The sequence below is a fragment of the Macrotis lagotis genome, chromosome 2 (assembly GCF_037893015.1).
Source record: "Macrotis lagotis isolate mMagLag1 chromosome 2, bilby.v1.9.chrom.fasta, whole genome shotgun sequence".
Taxonomy (NCBI): Eukaryota; Metazoa; Chordata; class Mammalia; order Peramelemorphia; family Peramelidae; genus Macrotis; species Macrotis lagotis.
Genome location: NC_133659.1, coordinates 49,297,693 through 49,319,849, shown reverse-complemented (window position 1 = coordinate 49,319,849; position 22,157 = coordinate 49,297,693). Strand labels below are relative to the sequence as shown.

Below are 22,157 nucleotides of genomic sequence, written 5' to 3'. Positions count from 1 at the left end.
GAGGTGGGGGAGGAAGTGCACAGCAGTCCAAGACACATATAGAGAAAAATTCCAAGTTCTCTTGTGTAACAACACGGCTTCTAATTGCACTGGTAATGATTTTCTAACAGACACGGTGGTATGTAGTGTAGACTTTGAGCTGATTTAGAGCCCCCAATAAACCACAGTTCTGCGGAAAAACCAATGGAGACTTCCTAGTGCCAGGAAGATCTTTGTCTTGGTTGAGTACTTAATAGCCCTTGCCCTACAAGCTACTTTGATCAAAAATAGCTATCTGTACCCCCATTCCAGGACAGATTTCAGAAGTAAATACCCACTGGAAATGAGCATGTATCTTATTCCAAATAAGATTTTAGGTAATTTTTTTTTTGTTTCCATGTAGTATACATACCTTTTGCCTGGGGATCTTGACATGAGACAATCTAGTTATCTTGTTGTTGAGCTCCATTAGGGTCAGAAATATCACTCTCTTGCATTTTTTTTAACCACTTAGCATTTTTATCCTTCCCCTCCAGTGAAGGTCTCCACGAGTCTGTTCGATTGCCATCTGGCTTTTTTACCTCTTACAGAAAATCCTCTGACAAGCCTGCCCAGATGGGAGAATTGACTGGTCAGGCCTCATAATCAGAATATGGAAAGGACCCCAGTCATACCCAGACCTTAATGTGAGAGCCTCTAACCTGTCCCTGGGACCTTATCTGTCAGAAACTGAGTGATTAATCAGCAGGGGACCTATTCAGTGGAAAGCAGAACTAAAAAAAAAAAAAAAAAAAAAAAAAAAAGGAGTGGGGGGAAGTTAAAAAACTCTAATTACTTATTTACTCCTGTCATCATCATCATCAAACAAATATTAAGCTCCTTCTACATGCAAAGCTCTAAGTTCTCCCTTTCCTCCACTAATCACATCTCACATTTGGACTTCTTGATGATAAGACTGGTCTGGTCTCTCACTTACTATTCCATTCTCTCAGTGTTAAAAATCACCAACAAATAATACATACTCAGCAGCCAGAGCAGGTGTCGGTCCCAAAAAAGGAACTCCCCTATTCTGCTTGTATTAAGTGCATTAGGGTCTTATTCTATATTACATAGGAAAAAACATGACTCCTCAAAATCAGCCCCCCACCTGCCTAGAAATGCTGTGTAGGATGGAAAAAAAAAAAGAGCTGCATAGCCGGAAGTAGAGATGGCAACACAATTTTAAATCTGCATGTGAAGCCTCTTATCCACATTTGGAAACTGTCCCTCCATAATATGACATTTCCAGAAAAGCTTTTTTATCCCCCCCCCCCCCCAAATGATCTACTTCCTTTGCTGTTGAGCCAGGCCCTGGGACCAGTAACATGACTCTACAGCTTTGCAAGAGCTTAAAATTAATTTCCACGAGTATGCACTTGCTAGCAAATCCAAATGCTGCAGTCACCTGGCCGGGGCTGCTATTCTTTTGATATGGTAACTCAGAAATTGTTCATATGAGAAGAATAACAGATATATTTGGGGTTTTGTTTAAAAAAAATGCATGGGCATATAATTTGATTGGGTTTTCAACTTGTAAACAAGATGCTGAGAAAGAACAAATGAGATTGCATCATTTAATTCCAAGCAATTTGAGGGGAACATTTTTCAACAGACCATGGCTAACTTAAATCATTCTAGGTCAATCAGTAAAGTCCAGTAGGGTCTTCTGACCCCTACCCATTTGCTGCTGCCTCCCTCTGCCACCCCGGTCAAGTCCACACTTATTGTTTGAGAGAAGTTACTGTCAGGGATATTTGCATCAAATTTTCCCTTCCTCCAGTGGTACCTTAATCAATTCAACACAGGGTCTTTTTTATTCTGTTACTTACAACTGTACGAGCTTAAAATGCCAGCCCTACCTCTGGGTCAGTGGGAGGTCCCTGTTTAATGCTACCCCAGCTTTTTGCTCAAGTCTTTGGCATTTGCTGCAGTTTCTTTTTACAAGTTTATTCTGAAAGAAAGAAGGGAGACAAAGCATGTATTCCAAAAAAGTCACTTTTATGTGTTTGATTTTTTTTTTAACTTTAACATGGCAAAGGAGTAGTAAATGTTAGCAGAGATTCATTAATAAGACAGCACATAAGCAGACTAGGTATTGGGTCCTCCCAAGATCTTTTATAGAGTAACTAACATTAAACTGGGAGCTGGGGAGATCTGGCTTCTTCCCCTGTTCCCACCTCCTCTCCCCCTCCCATTTCCTGGAAGTGTTCTAGAAGATGTCCATTATTTCTAAAGGAATGATAGAAAAACAGATATTTCCAAGGGAGTTGGCTACTAAGAGCCGGTATGACAAGGATGTCCCATAACCTGACGAGAATGAAAAGTGAATCCAGAGCTGGCTGCCATTCATCACAAATCCCTGTGAAACAAGCCAGGAAACTAGCTGAAAAAGCCAGAGAGGCCACATCTGTTTCTGGAGGGCCACATTTGTGCCTCTGGGAGTGTTCTGAGGGTCCCATTCAACTTCAAAGTGGCTGAGCCAGGAATGGAGAAAGAAAAAGTCTGCCTGTGAGAGAAAGGGGAGGGAAGGGGAAGAGAAGAGAAGAGAAAGGGAAGAAGAAAAGGAAAACCAGAAGGAGAGAAGGAGGGGAGAAAGACGTAAAAAGAAGAAGGAGGGGAGGAGAGGGCTTCTTTATATTTTGATCACTCTCTAGGTTCTGATGAAACTGATTAAGCAGGTAAAAATCATATTTTCTTGTAAAGAACTAGATAAATATGAAAGAGAAAAAGAAGGCAGGTTTTTCATTGGGTAGCTTTAAATCCCAGCAATAAAATGGGGAAAAGGCAACCATCACTCCAAACGCCACACTCCCCTGTAAATTGTGATTGTGGAGTCTTTATCTCCAAGGTAAGGGAATAGAGTCCATACTAATCAGACATACTTCCCACAGTAAGTGACAGAAAAGATGAATACTTCCCAGGTCCTAATGGCTAATTTGTAGTGGCATAGATGTTTTTTAAATGATTGTGAAGTTTTCTGATTCATCACTACACAATTGGACCCTTTTTTCCTCCTCCTTAAATAGATTGAACTGGAGAATGATGATGACAGAGTTTCAGAGGAGGTCCATTGTCCCTCCCCTCAGTCCAGTTCCTTTGGTCTACTCAACTTCTCACTAATTTCGTTCTTTTTGGAATTATTCAAAGAATAATCTCTGCACTGGAAAATGGGTATGATTGTTGAATCTCCCTAATCCATTCGAGCGTATTTGATATGTCTCTGGAAAAGTCAGGAATTTAATTTCCTGCTAAGTGAACACAGCAGAGGGAAAGGGAGGTATATAGACTACTTGTAACTTTCTAGTCTTCTAAGGCTTTTCTCCCCTCCACATTTGGTCCAGGAACATCGAATGCATTCTTATTTTTTTTCGGCAACACCACTGTTGTTTTTCAGTGGCTGTGGCCATGCCTGTAATCATTTCTCTCCTTTCCTCCATCTCCTGGCTCTCCTCAAACCTCAGCTCAGATGCCAATCGAGAATTCTCCCAGATACGAATGTTGTCTCCTTTATTTTATTTTCCATATACTCTTGTCTATGTTTTCTTGTTGCCTCCACCAGTTAGGAATAAGAACTCCTTCAGGTAATGGACAATGTTTTTATCTTTTCTTTGCATCCTTTGTATAGCTTAGCAAAGTGCCGATCACATAGTTATCATTTAATAAATGGACTGACTGATATCCAGCAGGAAAAGAGAAGCTGCCATTCGGGGCCTGGAAAGTCACCCTTGGAGTCATTGGCTTTCACATGGGGGCCAGTCGTCCCCCTGCTGTGGGAGGTTCACTAAAAACCACTCTCAGACTAGGATCTCTGCGTTTTCATTATGGAGTTTGATGTCGTCGGGGCTCTGAGGAGTCATCCCAGCAAGCCTACTGGAAACAAAACAGGATGCTCTTATACAAAGGGCTGTTTGGCTTAATTATGTTTGATTTTTGATGCCATACTTGAACTTTGGAATACTCAAGGATGCATAAGCAGCCCTTCAAAGGAGAATAAATGATTGAGGCTTTTTGCCTTAAGTGAAATATTGTTATGCTCTCTTCACAAAATTAACTTATTTGTTTGTGTTTGTAATTGTATGGGTGAATTAAGTCTACTCAGGACCATACCTGTTTTTTCAATTCCAGGCAGGAGAAGATCAAATTGTCTTTTACCAGGTCACATTTCCTGCTTATAAAAAGACACTTGACAGAATAATAGCTCTAACAGGAAAGTTTCAAGAGGGCCAGTGGTTTCCCCTGGAAGACTTGGGGGGGGAAAGACTTTTTTTTTCATCTATAACCTTTTTTTTTTTCCTTCTCTTTGAGTTAATTTTATTGTGTGCATGGAGCCTTCAGAATGGAAAGCACCGGACTGTAAATATACCAAGGGAAAAGGATTGAAGAAATGCTAACAGTCTGTAGTTTGTCCTCGAAGCTACTCTTCCTTATGGAGGAAGAGCCTCTGGCTGGAGGGACACACTAACACATGCTGTCAAAAGATAGGCATCCGGTCTGGTTATGTCTTTGTCAAAGGGGCAGCCAATCTATGTAGCTCCAACCCTCCCAAGGAATGGGCATATTCAGAATTCAAGAAAATGGCCTTAAGGAAAATTTTTTTAGGGTTTTCAGAGTTTTTATTTTAGGCTTTTTTTTGCAAGGCAATGGGGTTAAGTGGCTTGCCCGAGGCCACACAGCTAGGTAATTATTAAGTATTTGAGGTTGCATTTGAACTCCAGGACCAATGCTCTAGCCACTGTGCCACTTAGCCGCCCTCATCATTTTTTTAATTTGAATTTAAAAACTAATTTTTAAAAGGTTGATATATTTAAAAAAATAATAAAAATGCTATGAACTGTCCCAGATCTATTGTCTACTGAGATCTTTGATAAGGAATGGGGACTAAATGTATGATTTCAGTAGAAAGGAAGCTACCTTTACCAATGGGAAGCTTGGTGGCACAGTGGCTAGAGCATTGGCCTTGGAGTCAGGAGAATGGGAGTTCAAATTCAGTTTCAGAGACTACTTAAAAGCTGTTTGACCTTGAGCAAGTCATTTAACCCCTGACTGTCTCAAATCCAGGGTCATCTCTAGTCATCCTGATTCTTATCTGGCCACTGGATCCAGATGGTTCTAGAGGAGAAAGTGAGACTGATGAGTTAGCATAGACCCCCCTCATTCAAATTCAATTCATGTGCTTGTCATGGTATCACATTCATGTACCACAATTTGTTCAGTCATTCCCTAATTAATGAGAATTCCTTCAATTTCCAATTCTTTGCTATTTCTAAAAGAGCTGCAATAAATATTTTTGTATATGTGGGTCTTTTCTCATTTTTCATGAGATCAAAGGGTTTGCAGTTTTATTCCTCTTTGAGCATAAATCCAAATTGTTCTCCAGAATGGTTGGATCAGTTCACAACTCTATCACAGTGCATTAGTGTCCCAGTTTTCCCAGGTCCTCTCAGAATCTATTACATTTTAATAAAGTGAAGATTCCCATCCAGTTCAGCAAATAATTGTTAATCGCCTACTATATTTCAAGTGCAGGGTTAGATGCTAGGGAAAGAAAAACCATGAAATGGCCCCTGACCTCAAAGATTTTATATTCTACCCTCCACTGGAAAGAAAAAGGTAATGGAAATATGCCACCTAAACAGAAAAGCACAAAGCAAGGATAACAGAATGGTTCCCTTCTCTATAAAAATTTGAGAGGAAAGAAATCATTTCATCTGTGAGCAGGGAAGGATTTTGTAGAGGCGATAGAACACAAGCCAGAAAATTTAAAGGAAAAACATTTCTTAAGAAAGTGATGAAATGGGGCAGCTAGGTGGCGCAGTGGGCAGCTGGGTGGTACAATGGACAGAGCACCAGCCCTGGAGTCAGGAGTACCTAAGTTCAAATCCAGTCTCAGATACTTAATTACCTAGCTGTTTGGCCTTGGGCAAGCCACTTAACTCCATTGTCTTGCAAAAACTAAAAACAAACAAAAAAACAACAACAAAAAAGAAAGTGATGAAACAGATTTAGGGGGATAATCAGATCAAGTCTTCAATAAGATGGAATCACACATAGAGCACCAGGTCTGAAGTCAGTAAGACTCATCTTTCTGAGTTCAAATTTGACCTAAGATATTTAGTAGCTGGGTGACCCTGGAAAAGTCACTTTACTTTGTTTGCTTCAGTTTCCTCATCTGGAAAATGAACTAGAGAAGGAAATGGCAAACTACTCTAGTGTCTTTGCCAAGAAAACTCCAAATGAGGTCATGATTGAAAAATGACTAAACTGGTACACTATGAGCCAGGCAATGTGCTAATCTCTGGAGTTAGAAAGATAGAAAACAGTTCCTGTCCTCAAAAAATTCACAGTTTAAAGGGGGGACAATATGCAAACAACTATATACATACAAGATCTACCTGCTTATTTACACATTAAAACATGGCACTGCTATGAATAACTCAGATTCAATCAATAAAAAGGTTATTGTTAACAGCAGTTATATACCTATATCAGGTATAGTGCTGGGCAAGACCAATGGGATCTCTCCACCCAACACTATCCATGCTTGCAGGGGTTTGGGAAGGTCCTCCAAAGCCAGATCATGGCACCCCTTGGGCAAAGTCAAGTGGACTTCTCTTTCCTGTTAGTGAATCAGCCTCAGTGACCAAGTTAGCTAGTCTGCTTTGGCTAAGGCTGGCAACCAATGGACAAAACCATGGGTTTTAAAAATATTTTTAGAAGGCTGTAGCTATGTGTAAGGGGAGAGGTTGGGAGGTTTATCTGGGGTGAATAGCAGGGTCAGCTTGGGCAGTGCCTTGGGATGAGCTAAGCTAATCTATATGAAACTAATGCCTAGAGGGTGAAACCAGAGTGTGTGCTATGAAACTGATATGCTTCTTTATATTAAGAATGGAATTATTTAGTTAAGGGGGAGAAGGGGGAAGACATGCCTTTCTGTTACTTTCACACATAATATGAGGGATTTAGGAATATAATTAAGTTGGGGAAACAGCTGGTAGAGCAATATCCTGTGCTGTACCCATTGCCCTGGTCTCCATTTCAATAGTTCAGATTTTTTTGTGTGAGGTGGTCATAGATTTCACTCTATCTATCCATCTATCTGGCTGGCTGGCTATCTATCTATCTATCTATCTATCTATCTATCTATCTTCCTACCTACCTACCTATCTATCATCTATTTATCCTACTGACAAATTGGAAGTAATCTTAGAGGGAGACCACCATGAATACAGGCAGCCAGGACATGCCATGTCAATTCAGAAAACAGCTGGCCATCCATTTGGCTGTAAAGTCAGCATTGAAAGGGGAGTAATATAAATAAGGTGGGGGAAGACAATCTGGAGTCAGATTTTAAAGAGCAAAAGCATAGATTTCCTTAGGATTTAAAATTAGATAGGACTTTTGAATGATAAAAAGATCATAGATATACTATACAAAAGGAAATTAGAAGTCAGATAATCTAATGGGGTTATCTGATGGATAAGGAAACAAAAACCCAGAGTGATGAATGAAAAGAGGTTCTTAACTTATTATATGTTATGGATCCCCCTTAGGAATTCTCTGGACTCTTTCTGAGACTAAAATTTTTAAAAGCTTTAAATAAACTATATATATATGTATATATATATATATATATATATATATATATATATATTTACAAAGGAAAATTTTTTTATACAGCATCAAAATATTTCAGAAACAAATTTCTGATATCACAATATAACTAGTAATAGTTCTAATAACTACAGTAATTTCAAAGTAATGAATATATACAATGTTTTCAAATATTTACAACAACCATTATAATATGTGAAAATATCTGTGGTTTCTATTATTGACAAAATCATAGGTATTATTGATTGTAATATTGCCAGTATTCATGAATGAAGGAAATGCTATATTTGATTAAGAGGTTAGTGAGAATAAAATTTATTTTTCCCATTCAAATTAATATAATTGCTAAAATCTGTCCACAGATTTCTTGGGGGAGTGGGGCTCCTAATGGGCCTCAAATTAATCATTTGAGATTAGACCAAGGACATAGAGGTGGTAGCCCTAGAATTTAGATATAGGCTACAAAGCCAAGACTCTTTGAATTACATCCTAGCATTTGTTCTGTGCCTTTCCTATTTGTCTAAGATTTGGAATTTAAAAAGAAAAAATGAAGTAGCCAACATAGACTTGTATGATCTTGGGCAAGTTCCTTAATTACTCTGAGTCTTGGTTTCCTCATCTGTAAAAAAAAAAAAAAAAAAGAGGTTGGACTAGATGACTTTCATGGTCTTTTCCAAATTCCAATCTAAGATCTTTAATTACTGTATCAGGGAGTACCATCATGTTGGGGCTTATGCATAGAAGTTGTTATTAGGGAAAAAAAAATTTATATAGTGTCTACTATTTGCAGGTATTTTGCTCTTTTTTTATTTTTTTTTTGTTTATAAATGTTATCTCATTTGATTCTAACAAACACTGCAAAGTCAGTTATCAAGAACTTACTAACTACCCAATGCGTTTGAAATTTTCCTAAGAGCTTTTCAAATATATTCTCATTTGAACTCACAACACCTCTATAGGGTAGACACTGTTACATTTGAAGAAACTGAGGCAGAATCTTGCCAGGGTCATAGAGCTACTAAGTGTCTTAGGCCAAATTTGAACTTGGATTTCCTGGCTGCACACCTACCTCTCTCTCTTTTACTGCACCACTTGCTGCTTCAGGCTTCTCATCTATTCCAGGAGAAACAATAGTAAAATGGTTGTTTTACTGACACTGAAATAATTTGGATATATTAAGGAACTAACTCCAATTTGACACAGATAGGAGCTAGTCTGTTCTCCCCAAAAATCCTAAAAATGAAACTTCCAATTCCAGATTTGCATTTCCTTGCTATCAAGTTCTCCTGACTCTAATCCATGGTTCTGTGAATGACATTTCTGCCTCTCCCACTCCCCATATACCATTATACCCTTTTTCTTTCTTATCTTGGTACTTTCTGTTTTCTTTGCCCCCAGATCCTCTGTGGTTATCAAATGGCTTTTCCCACCAAGAACCCAAAGAAATAGGCATGGCTGCCCCATTTCATAATTTTATAATTTCAAAATTAATTATCAATTCAGATCTGAAGGGCCTTGTACATGTCAAATCACAACACTACCATCTCCTTTCATTCTCTTAACCAGATAATGGATAATCTCATCCATCATAGAATAGGGCTACATTTTCATTAGAAGAATTTTCTCTCAAGTAACTCAAATATAGTGAGTTTATCCTGGTTACAAATTAACTGATGACAGGTGCTCAACTCTAATAACCGATAACCTATTAGGAAGCTAAAATCAATATAGGCTATGATATCATAAACTAGAATAACTGTTCTTCCTCCATCCCTTTTGTTTGTTTTCCCCCCTTTTTTCAATCTTCCTCTCCCCATTATCAGTCATTTCCCACCCACTTCCAGTGATAAATGTCTACAAATGAATGAAAGGAAGTCTTTGAGAGGACTTCTCCATGATTCAAAGGCAACCATACCTTGGGATATTTCCCTTGTATACACACACATACACACACACACACACACACACACACACACACACACACACACACACACAAAATACACATAGAAATCTTCCTTTGGTTATGAGAATGAAAATGGAGCTAGTTCTATGAAAAGGCTTCTCCATTTTTCCTATGATAGATCTGCCAAACTTTGAACACTCTGGTCTTCCATTTAGTATCGATTTAGACGTCTTTGTTAAAGCATCGTAAAGGGTCCTAATAGGACAATTGAGCTTTCTTCTTCCTGTGGAAGAAGAGAAATAATTAAGGTATTTTTTCTTTTTTTTTTCCTCCTTTCTTTTTCAAACCTGTTTTTCATTCTAAAGCTTTTCAGGAATCACCTTTTCGTTGTGCAATTCAAAAATGGGGAGAGGGGGATGTTCCAGGTTAATTTATAAATAATAGCTATTTACCAAAGATACAGCACTTAAATTATAATCTGTCTGGAAAGTTGCATTCTAACTAGCTGAGGGGTGTCCATCAGTGAGAAGTTCTATTCAGAAGATGCCAAAGAAAAAGGAATTGAAAAGGTTTTGAAATGCTGTCATAAAAAAAAAAAGATTGGGGGGGAGTGGATTGTCTGAGAATCCTACCTTGTATTTCCAAGATTAAGGCAGTTCAGAGATTCCTAAAGTTAACAATCTATTATTGTCATCAGAAATTCAGATGAAGAAAAGAAGTGAAATGACATGGCATCAATGAACAAATTGTCATTGTTATGATCACTCTGGAAGAATTCAGTATGTCTATAAGAAGGGGCCTAGTACTTGCTGTCCATTCTAGCCAGACTGGTTTATTGATTTTTAAACAAGTCACTATGAGTACATTGATAAAACTGTTATTAGATAAAAACTAACATTTCCCATTCCTCTGAAGCTAAATGGGCTTTTTTTGGTGCAACTTAATTGAAGAGTAAACTCGATTTAAGGACTTGAGGAGCTGTACAAAGGATTAACAAGTATGAAGAAATCTATCTGGTTTAAAGTCTTTCAAATATGTTTTGGCAGTGGAAGGAAAGGAAAGCTGCTTAATAATATTCCCATCTTAAATATATTCATGAGGAAGTAGCTTCAGAGAATCACAGGATCTTAGACTCTGAATTAAAAGGGATCTTAATAATCATTGAACTAAAGAACTGGCAAACTCTGGCCCACAGGTCAAATTCAGCCTTCCACCTACTTTTGTACAATCAGTAAGCTAAATTGTTTTATAAATTTTAAAATGAAAGTTATTTTTAAAATAAAAGTAGTTTTTAAAAATAAAAACTTTTCTTAGGCAGTAGGCCATTTGGCATGGGCTATAGTTTGCTGACCCCTGAATAGTCCAATACCCTCAATTAACAGATGAAAAATTGAGTTTTAGAAAGATCAAGATGTTCCCAAAGCTATAAGGTAATATTGAGTGGCTTCATATGACTTTATTGAATTAAGTCAGAATAGAACTAAAATTTCTCATTTCTCCCTGTATATCACTCCCCTAACCCCCTACCTCACCCAACCCATTTCAGCACAGCAACCTCTTCTACAATGATAGAGATGCATAGAAACTTTAAGTGGTTTATAACTGGGCAGAATGAAAAGAGTAAATTCAATGGATAAAGAATGAGAATACTTGGGCTCTGACTCTTTCTTCCCTATGGCACCATTCTCTTTCCAAGGAAGTCATAAACTTTCCTAACCTCAATTTAATAATCTATGAAATGGGGATGATGATACCTTTATTTTCCATCTCACAAGATTGTGGTGTGTTTCTAATAAGATAATATAGGAGAAAATACTTAGGGGATCAAAGTAAAGAGTCATATAAATTTAAGATATTAGAATCCTTTAGAAGATTTTTTTAATCTCATCAATTTTAGGGGAGATAAGTTTAGCCTGATTGTATTCCTAGCTTCCCTTCTCTCTTCAATGATCTCTTTCCTCCCCAAAGCAGCCAAAATAATCTTTCTAAACCACACATCTAACTGTATCACTACCAGACTCGTGGAAATTTTTTAATTCTCTTGTTCCTAGGATAAAATGCTAACTCTTCCACTTCTATGAACTCAGGGTCATTCAAAGACCATCACTGTCTTAGGACAGCCTAACCAACAAGCACACTTCCGTTCCAGTCAAACTGGCCTGGTTCCTCTTTTTTGAACCTTGTACCACATCTCTTGTTTCTTTGCTTTGCTTTTTTAGCCATGACCTGTGTCTAAAAGTAATTCCCTTCTCCCTTCTCCCTTCTTCCTCAATCTCTGCTCACGGTCAGCCTCCTATTAGAAGTCCTTCTGAATCCCTTTAGATGTTAGTGGGTTTTTTCCCCAAGAAGAAATTTGATGACCACTTAGTGGTTCTGGGTTTGACAAGATAGTTTCTTGCCAACCCTGAGATATGTTTAGTCCAAGAGGACCCAAGTAGAAGCATTGCTTTCAGACCTCAGCTCAAATCCTACATTCTGCAAGTCACCTTTCCTGTTCGCCCTACTCTCCCCACTCCTATTAGACTTAGAGTCAGGGCCCAGAGTTTGCATTCCTCCTCAGAACCCTCCTAGCTGTCGGGAACTTGGCATATCCTCTCTCAGCCTCAGTTTCCTCATCTGCAAATAGGAGGAAATAACACCAATTTCCCAGAATGGCATTTGTGAGGATCAGATGACCTAATGTGCAAAGCACTTTTTGTTGAGTCCTTTCAGTTGTCATTGACTCCTTGTGACCCGATTTGGATTTTTCTTAGTAGAGCTACTAGAGTGGTTTTCCATTTCTTTCTCCTGCCCACTTTTCAGAGAAAGAAACTGAGGCAAAGAGAATGAAATGACTTATCCAGGGTCACACAAGTGAATCTGAGTCCAGATTTTAAGTCAGCAAGATGACCCTTCCTGTCTCTAGGCCCAGTACCCTATTCAATACACCAACTGACTGTCCTATAAAATATTTTATCTTAAAGAACTATTATTGTTATTACAGAGTATAAGTATGTATGTGGATAAATGTATAGATAGATATAGATATAGATGATATATAGATATAGATGATATAGATATAGATATAGATATAGATATAGATATAGATATAGATATAGATGATATAGATATTATACTATAGCATAAAAGTCTGTAGGGTATCTCCCCTTTTAGAATGTGAGTTCCATGAGGGCAGGGATGGTTTTTGTTTCTCTTTGCAAAGTTGTCAAAAGGCAAATTTGGATTTGATATCAGGAAACACTGTACCAGACATCCCAAAGTAGGCTGACCTGACTGCCTCTAAAAGTGGCAGCTTCTTCTGCCTGAAAGTCTTGAAAGCAAAACCTGAATGACAGCTTGTTGGGAATGATATAGAGAGCCTCTGAGGCTCTTTAAACTCTGATAATCTGTAATTCTCCCTCACACTAATATCTGTATATTTGATTATATAGATTTTATAAACCTTCCTCCTCCCCACCAAAAAAAGAAAAGAAGGAAGAAGAAGAGGAGGAGGAGGGAGAGGAGGAGGAGAAGAAGAAGATGATGACAGCTAGGTGGTGCATTGGATAGAGCACCAGCCCTGGAGACCTGAGTTCAAATCCACCCTCAGACACTTAATAATTAATTAGCTGTGTGACCTTGGGAAGTCACTTAACCCCATTGCCTTGCAAAAACCAAAAAGAAGAACAGAAGAAGAAAAACCCCTTGAGCATGAGGATTCCTTTTAGTTTAATAGTTCTACCCATAATACTTAGCATAAGAAGAACTTTTCTTGTATATAGTAGGAACTTCATAAATGCTTGTTGAAATTAGGATTAGACTTCAAGGGAATCATTTTTATCCATCCCCTTGCTATTTTTAATACATGCATTATATATACATATATACACATATACACAATATATATATATACATATGTATGTGTATATATATATATATATATATATATATATATATATATATATACTCCAACAAAGTCATTTGTTGGGTCTTTTCCCTTCCACACTTTACCCCTTCCAGGGAATGTCTATAAATTCACTCCTTTAAATAGCAAGTCCAGATGGTAGGAATCCTCCACCAAATGTGTTCCCCAAATTTACCTGCTTGTTTATCTAGGCATCGGGTGCAATGCGTGCCTGTGGTTTGGCTCCTAACTGGTTAGATGTCTATGGGCAAGATCCATGCCCCAGAGGGGATTCTTTGGGCCAGTCAATGTGTTTAACTTCAGAGCAAAGACATTTCCACTGCCTCTGTAAAAAAAAAATTCATGACAAGGGTTAAGAACAGATGAGGCAGGCATCAGCAGCCTCCAAGAATCACAAATGTACAAACAAGAGAACTAATTTTTCCCTACTGTTTTTATAAGAAGGAATGCTTTTTTCACACCAAGCAAACAGCAACTGCTTTAGTCTCATAAATTTGCATATCCCCAGTAATGTCAGTATTCAGACAGTCTCAATTAGGGGGACTCTGTTCTCATCCAAGAGAAAGGGGGAACATGGAGTCTAAGTCATCTTGTTGATTAAAGAAGGAAATGAGGAGATGAAGTCCATCCCTTTAATGTCCTTTGAATCTGTAGGAAGAGTCAGAGACTATGAAACTCAGCCATTGAATCTGTTGGATGTGTCCTCTGTTTTCAATTTCATGAAAACTGCCCTCTCCATTATCATTTATGTAGATCCAAAATATAAATCAAGACAGAACAGCTTGCAAAATATAATGATTGTCTCTTCTGAGGCCATCACCAAGTTGTGCAATAACTCCGAAGTGGGGGAATCAAAGCTTTTGGCATTTGCACGTCTCTGAACATTGTCTTTTGAGGAACAGCCACTTTTATAGATATCAGCCACACAAACTGAATGATAATGTATATAGAAGTAAAATTTGCTTTATTTTCCTATTTGCTTTTTACACATATGGTGTTTATAGATTAGCAGAGGTTTCGATCATGTTTTATGGGTGATAAAGCCTTGTTCATATGTTGACCCAATAGATATTCATGGCCACCCCATGTCTTAGGATGATAGGATTTTCAGCTGAATGAGATTCAATATTTCCATAATATAAATGAGGAAACTGATGCCCAGTGAGATTAAGTGATTTGGTTATGATTAAATCATGAAAACAAGGATTAGAACTGTTCTTCTGACTATAAAAATCTATCTATCTATTTTGTAGTAAATCCTAAAAGAGAACAAGCTATGCCAAGGGGGCTATCCTGTATATTGGGGCTGTCCAGAGGACTCCTTTACATGTGCTGTGTTTTTAAGTCTTATTAGTAGTCTTCTAGTATTTGAAGGACTAGCATGTGGAAGAAGGACTAGATCTATTGTTCTTGATCCTAAGTGGTAGAACAAGAAACAATGGGCTGCAATGGCAAAGAAGTAAATTTAGCTTAGTTTTTGTTCTGTTTTGTTTTAGTCTTTGGTGGCACAGAGGGACTTGCTAATTATTAGAGCTATTCCAAGGGGAAAATGCTCAATTGAGAAGAAATAGTTCTCTCTTCACTGAAGGACTAATACTATTGTTGCTCAGTCCTTTTCCCATCAAATCTTACTCTTCATGACTCCATTTGGGGTTTTCTTGGCAAATATACTAGAATAGTTTACCATTTCTTCTTATTTCACAGAAGAGGAAACTGAGGCAAATAGGGTGGTGTGGCTTATCTAGGATGCCACAGCTAATGTCTAAGGTCAGATTTGAACTCACGAAGCTGAGTCAATCCTGCTTCTAGTCCCAGTATTCTATCCACTGTGCTACTTAATTGTCCCCACCAATGTTGTAATGGAAAATTATTGGTTGAGTTTAATGACTTCTCAAGTCATAGCTCACTCTATAGTTCTGGAATTCCTAATTTTAAAGACAAGAAAACCCATAGTTTAGAGTGGAGAAGTCTAGTACATCACATATCTAGTATATGGGAGAGTTGGTAAAAAACAGCCCATGCTTTTTTTCAATTATGTCAACCCATTCCCTATGAAGGGAACTACATATTTAAAGATTCTAAAGTTCCTCTTCTCTCTCGGATCTCCTTTGTTGACTACTATGTGAGGTTTGGTTTTGTTTTTATTACAATTATATCAGAATTTCAAGTCAGGACACTGAAAGCGCTATCAATTACCCTGTCCCCATTTGCAACTGGAAGTAGTTATCCTATTCCTTGGAAGTGTTTTGATTTTCCCCTAGTCAGTTGAGCTTTGCCCTCAAATTACAGTATAAGTACCATGTCCTGACCAGAAGGCTAACAGGTTTCTGAAAGCACCAAACTTGTGTTTTTCACACTACAACTTTTTATCACTCTAGACCTTCCCAAAGACTCAAAACATCCATCATATATATATATATGTACATACATATATATATATATATATATATATATGTATATATGTATATATATGTATGTATATATGTATATATGTATATGTATACATACATATATATGTATATATATGTACATACATATATATATATATATATATCTGATATATTTTAGGACATCTAAAAGGTTGCCAAAGGAAAAAAAAATATATATATATACTCTTTTGAGGGATCCAAAATATGGTCAATTCTGGATAATCAATCAAATAAAAAGCATTTATTGCTTAATAATAATATCTAGCACTTGGGATATGCTAGACACTAAAGAGGAATATAGAAGTCTTTGTTCTCCAGAATCAGCAGTATCCATGAAATATTAGGAAGCACTCACACATGCAGAATATTGTTCAGTACAAAGAGTCAATCAGTAGAACACACTTCAAATCCTACCACCATCCCACATAATAGTTGTAACTTTGAACTTCATAGCTCTAAGTCCTTGTTTGTTTTTGTTTTTGTTTATGGGGTTTTGCTTTGTTTTTGATTTGGATTAAATGGTCCTCTGAGGTCTAATCTATGACACTGTGATCCTAAATATGAGATTTATTTGGTTTGGTTTCATCCATGTGAAACACTTTAACCCATGGGGATCAGGAAGGGTCCATTGTTAGATATGGGCTTCAAAGGAGTCTAAAGATTCTAAGAGGTACAGGTGAGATGGAGATGGCATTCTTTTTTTTTATTTTTGGTTTTTGCAAGGCAATGGGGTTAAGTGGCTTGCCCAAGGCCACACAGCTAGGTCATTATTAAGTGTCTGAGGTCAGATTTGAACTCAGGTACTCCTGACTCCAGGGCTGGTGCTCTATCCACTGTACCACCTAGCCGCCCCCAGGAGATGGAATTTGTAAAGGATAGCTAGAATCATGAAACTCCTGGAAAAACTCTTTTCTGGAAACCCATAAAGTTGGGTTTAAGAAAAGAGAACTTCGGAAGCATGTTGGCCAGCCTTGACTAATTTTGGCCTCATTAGGCCCCCCCTTCCCTTTTTAAAGTCAGACCTTGGAAAAGGCACATGATTCAGTCTCATTAAAGGAAGTAATTCTCACTCTGGTATGCTCAAGTTGTTATCATGCTTGGCAACCATTGAACCTTGTATTAGTGAGATTGAACCTCTCAAGGAAGTAGTGAAAACTCTTTGAACCCTGAATTTTCAAATCAAAGAGCCCATTTAAACAAAATAAAAGATGGGCCAATCACTTTCAGGGCAACATTTACGACTATGAATCTCAGCACTTACTTATAATTACCTTTGCACAGTGAAATGTGGTTAAAGGTGGAGTGACTTCATCCTTAATGTTAATTCACTGAGACCCTAAATGTGAACCTTTTTTTTTTAAAGTTAAAAACTGCTCCTTTCTCCCAAACATTTCACAGCCTATCATTGCACTGAAGCACAAATCTTGCCACTGTTGCCTGATGGGGCAAACAGAGAAATTCAGTAAGGATTCTTAAATGCATCTTTTTTTCTCTTAACAGAGTAAGCCACAGTAGTGTCTGCCATCTACCTTTCCACAGTGGTGTTTCTGTAATTGTGTTTCACCAAGGAGAGCATAAAGCATTCACCATCCAGTGAATTGCCCTTTGCAATCATCTCCAGAGCAGCTTCACCGACTTCTCTAATGATGCTGGAACTGCTATTTATTTTAAACAAAATTCAAGTGGTTAGTCAACTTCCACAGCTAGGTGATGCAGTGGATGACTGGAGTCAGGGAGACCTGGGTCCAAGTTTACCTGGAAACACATAAACTCTACAGACTAGACTTGTGGGAAACTTCACTGTGAAAGCATTGAAGTCAGTCCCTAACCTTGAAAGGAACAAGACCACATCTAATTTTTCAAAGAGTAGAGACTAACTTTCCAAATATTTAAGATTACTCAGGGGCAGCTAGGTGGCACAGTGGATAGAGCACCAGCCCTGGAGTCAGGAGTACCTGAGTTCAAATCCAGTCTCAGACACTTAATAATTACCTAGCTGTGTGGCCTTGGGCAAGCCAGTTAGCCCCATTGCCTTGCAAAAACCTTAAAAAGAATTACCCAGAGAGGATACTCTAGTTCTTTTCTTAAGAGTACAAGAATGACCCAGAAGCTTCATATCTTTATCTCTGACTTGAATCCCTATTTTCTTCCGAAGCACAGCTCATATGCGGTTCTTCTTCAAGGCTTTTCCTTATTCACCCATTTATTATTTCCCTCTTGGAATTATTTTTACCTTATTTGGTGTATACGTTAAATATACTTAACTAAATATATCCCCCTTGTTAAGAGTATAAGCTCTGAAAGGGAAAATCCTATTTCTTTTTTCCATTTCTTTTAGTCCCTAATATTTATCCCTAATATTTAGCTTTTCATCAAATAGATAAACTGGTTATCAGATGACAAAAAAGGTGCATTACCCTTCTCTCCCATTATATCACTTGGGTAGCAAAATAAAAGTAATCCATATTCTTCTCTATGTACCTCTACAGAGAGGTAAGCAATTAGAATTTGATTTCATTGTTCTTTAACAACTTCCAGGGAAATAAGTAACAGGTAGTCAAATTCCTTTGAATAATAATTCCAACCAAAGGACTTGACCAATTCCAACCCATTTTGATATGTCCTATATGTAAGTGTGATATCAATGAATGTCAGTCATTTCAAATAATTAATTTTTTTCAAATAATTAATTTTTTTAACTTTTCATAAAAGTCAGGGGGAAAAAAGCAGGACTTGATTCAAGCTTTCATCTTGGGTTGAAAAATCATTCAACTAATCAACAAATATTTTTAAGCACTATTTGACAGATACTATGCAAAGTGCTAAGAATACAAATCAAAGCAAAAAACAATCCTTGTCTTCAAAAACTTGCATTATAATGAGGAAGAAAACCTACAAGGAAGCAGAAAGGGGGTGTGAAGGGAAGAAATTCATAGCACAGGGACATGATAGAGAAGTATAGAGAAGAATAACATAGGGGTGGCTAGGTGGCACAGTGGATAAAGCACCGGCCCTGGAGTCCGGAGTACCTAGGTTCAAATCCGGTCTCAAACACTTAATAATTACGTAGCTGTGTGCCCTTGGGCAAGCCACTTAACCCCATTTGCCTTGGAAAAAACTAAAAGAAAAAGAATAACATATAGAGAGATGTCATCTCTCTCTCTATATATATATATTTATTTATACACATACATACATACACAAACATGCAAATATGTATGTATATATGTGGACATACACACACACATATAGCTATTTATCTCTAATGGCACCCATCCCTAGAGGAGGACAGGGAGGAAGGAAGAGAAGAAAAGAAAAAGAAATTTATATGATAATTTTATTTTATATTTACAAGGAATAGCAAGTTATATATATAACAGATTTGTAGCTTCATGTGCAACCATCTTTTCTTTGTTATCTATGTTATGGAATGCTTGTTTTATTTCATAAATTAAAAAATACCAAAATCATATCAGGTATTGCCAAGATAAGATATGTTCAATGTATTGTACCTTTTATAAAACAGTTATAACATTTAGTTTAATGTGATAGAGAAAAAGAAAAAGAATAGCCTAGTGGGAAATGAAAAAAGGATGGCTAGCACCCTCTGAAAAGAACCTTCTAGTCAGAGGGAAAAGTTCCAAGGACATTGAAGGTCTCAGGGGCATAATGAAAGTCTAAAATTCACAGCATAATATAATGAAATCTGAAAAGTACCTTAGGGGCCATCTAGTCCAAAAAGGTCAAGTGGAGTCAAGGTCATGAAGTTACTTAGTAATAGAAATAGAATTCTCAGTCCTTTGACTCAAACCCTTTACCAAATGGCTTCTTAATTAACCCATGTTCACAGACTTTCATTTGCTAATGAGAACAGAAATAGAGCACTGCTCAGTCTACCCCCTTGCTTCCTCCATCTACTAGTTTTTAAAGATCCATGATCAACTTCTGACCATTTCTTATCTTTTTACTATTGATGTTTATAAATGTGATAAGATTAAAAATACACAAAGCCTGTGGAAAATATTTGGCAGTCAAACAAACACTAATATCCTGACTCATAGTAATCATAAAGTAATAAAAATAATAAAAAAGATTTATAATAAACATTTTAATTAAAGTAAAACAAATACTTTTCCAACTAAAGAGTTCAGATAGTTTGGAATGGTCCCATCAAAGCTGAATATGTCTCCATTTTGACATTATCTTGATAAACAGTATTGATATTGGTCTATGCCCAATTTCTGCTATACTGTCTAGTTTTCCCAACAATTTTTACCAAATAATGAAGTCTTATCCCCAAATCTTAAGTCTTTAGACTTGTCAAATACAAGGTTATCTTATTTATTGCTGCTGTAAATTATGTCTACTCTGTTCCATTGATCTACTATTCCCTTTCTTAGTCAATACCAGATAGTTTTCATAATCACTGCTTCATAATAGTTTAAGATCTGCTAAGCTTCCTTCTTTTACATTTTTATTAGTTCCTATAATATTCTTGACTTTTTGTTCTTCCAAATGAATTCTTGTAATAATAAAAAATATTTTTTTTTCTAATTCAGTAAAATAATTCCTAAAGAAGGGTAATTTCTAGAAGGTTGGGCATGGGTGGGGGAGAGCCAAAGGGATCCATAATTTTATACTTTGGCAAGACATGATAAGAAGTAGATGAGTTCAGGCAATAATAACTGAGGATAAAAGTAGTATCATCAGTGGATTTGTTTTAGTTTTAGTTTTGTTTTATAAGGCAATGGGTTAAGTGACTTGCCCAAGATCAAACAGCTAGGCAATTATTAAGTGTCCGAGGACGAATTCCAACTCAGGTCCTCCAGACTTCAGGGTCAGTGCTCTATCTACTGAATGACCTAGCTGCCCCTCATCAGTGTATTTGAAGAGAAATTTTTCCCTTTTCTTCCAATGGTTGGGTAGGTAGTTCTGGGATACTCTTTTGTTTGTTTTCTTTCTGGACTTTTCATTACTGGCTATTTGTAATGAACTAAAATGAAAATTCTGTCCCAGAGAGCCAAGAAAAAGAGCGATTAACAAGTAACAAGAGACAAGGGACACCTCATTAGTGACTCTAAAAAAATCTGTCATGATCTTTGTGGAAAAGAAAAAGCCGGTAAATCATTGCATTTTTGTTCCTTTTATCGAGTGACCCTAACCCACTCCAGGGACATTTTTTCCCCCAATGGGAAAAAACAAATTTTCCTATCGTTTTTAATTTTTGTAAACCAAAGTGTTTTTCATGCTATAATGATAGCTTTATGAAAACATCAAATCCCAGGATATTCATCACAAAGAAATCAACCAAGCCCACCCCACCCCCTCACTCCCTCCAGCAGGTTTATTCACTGATTACCCCTACATCTGCTTTTGCAAGAGGAACAGGTGCATGGTTTTTTCATGGGTCATGGTTTGGCCCTCTCCCTCCTACCAGCAGAGCAGAGAGAACTGGGGTTCCGGGCCAGGATGGTGGCAGCTTTCCAATGCCTAACCTGGATTTTTACATTCCGAGTAAGCATGTGGCATCAATGGGCTGTCTAAATGCTAACAAGATAAGAGGACGATTGATCTTTATATTAACCCCTTTCCCCAGGCAGGTGAGAGCCTTCCCTGCCTTCCTAGGCTCAGCCATGCTGCTCATTTACAAAACTCATCCAAACACCAATGTTGCTTTCAAATTGTCTCAGCTTATTCTTAGGCCACAGGCATTCCTGTCCCATTTCTTTCCCCCAGAATCAGCTCCGCCGAGCAAACATTTCTACCCCTACCCAGTTCCATCATTCACTCCTCCTCATGTCCAGTCAGTAGAATCTTGTCCATATTGTGTTGAGGCTTTACTGGAAGACTTAAAACAAAGTTCTGTCCTCATTCATATTCTTTTCAACATGTTATGTATTTCATTTTTTTTCCAATAGATGTGAAGTTAGTTTTCAACACTCACTCATAAGATGTTGAGTTCCAAATTTTTCTCCCTTCCTTCCCTCTCTCCCTCCTCCCCAATCAGTCTGATATAGGCTGTATATATACATTTTTGTCAAAGATATCATCATCATTTTCATTCTACATTTTTATGTCATTAAAGCTAGAAATATAGAGAACATGCTTTACAAATTTCATTTAAATTGTTTAATGTTGATCACTTTTCTGCATCCAATTTAACCAAAATTATGCTGTTATTTTGTTAATAAATTAAGCAAGAGGCAAAATAGTTTGGTGGATAGAGAGCTAGGCTTGAGTTTAATTCCCACTTTTGATATATATCCTGGATATGTGACTCTGGCCAAGTCAC

The 22,157-nt window shown here is 37.3% G+C and overlaps 1 long non-coding RNA gene across 2 annotated transcripts in view; it reads left to right on the top strand.

Moving 5' to 3' along the window:
* Nucleotides 1-22,157, top strand: part of LOC141510990 (uncharacterized) — a 380,427-nt gene that overhangs the window by 168,567 nt on the left and 189,703 nt on the right. The window lies entirely within an intron of this gene.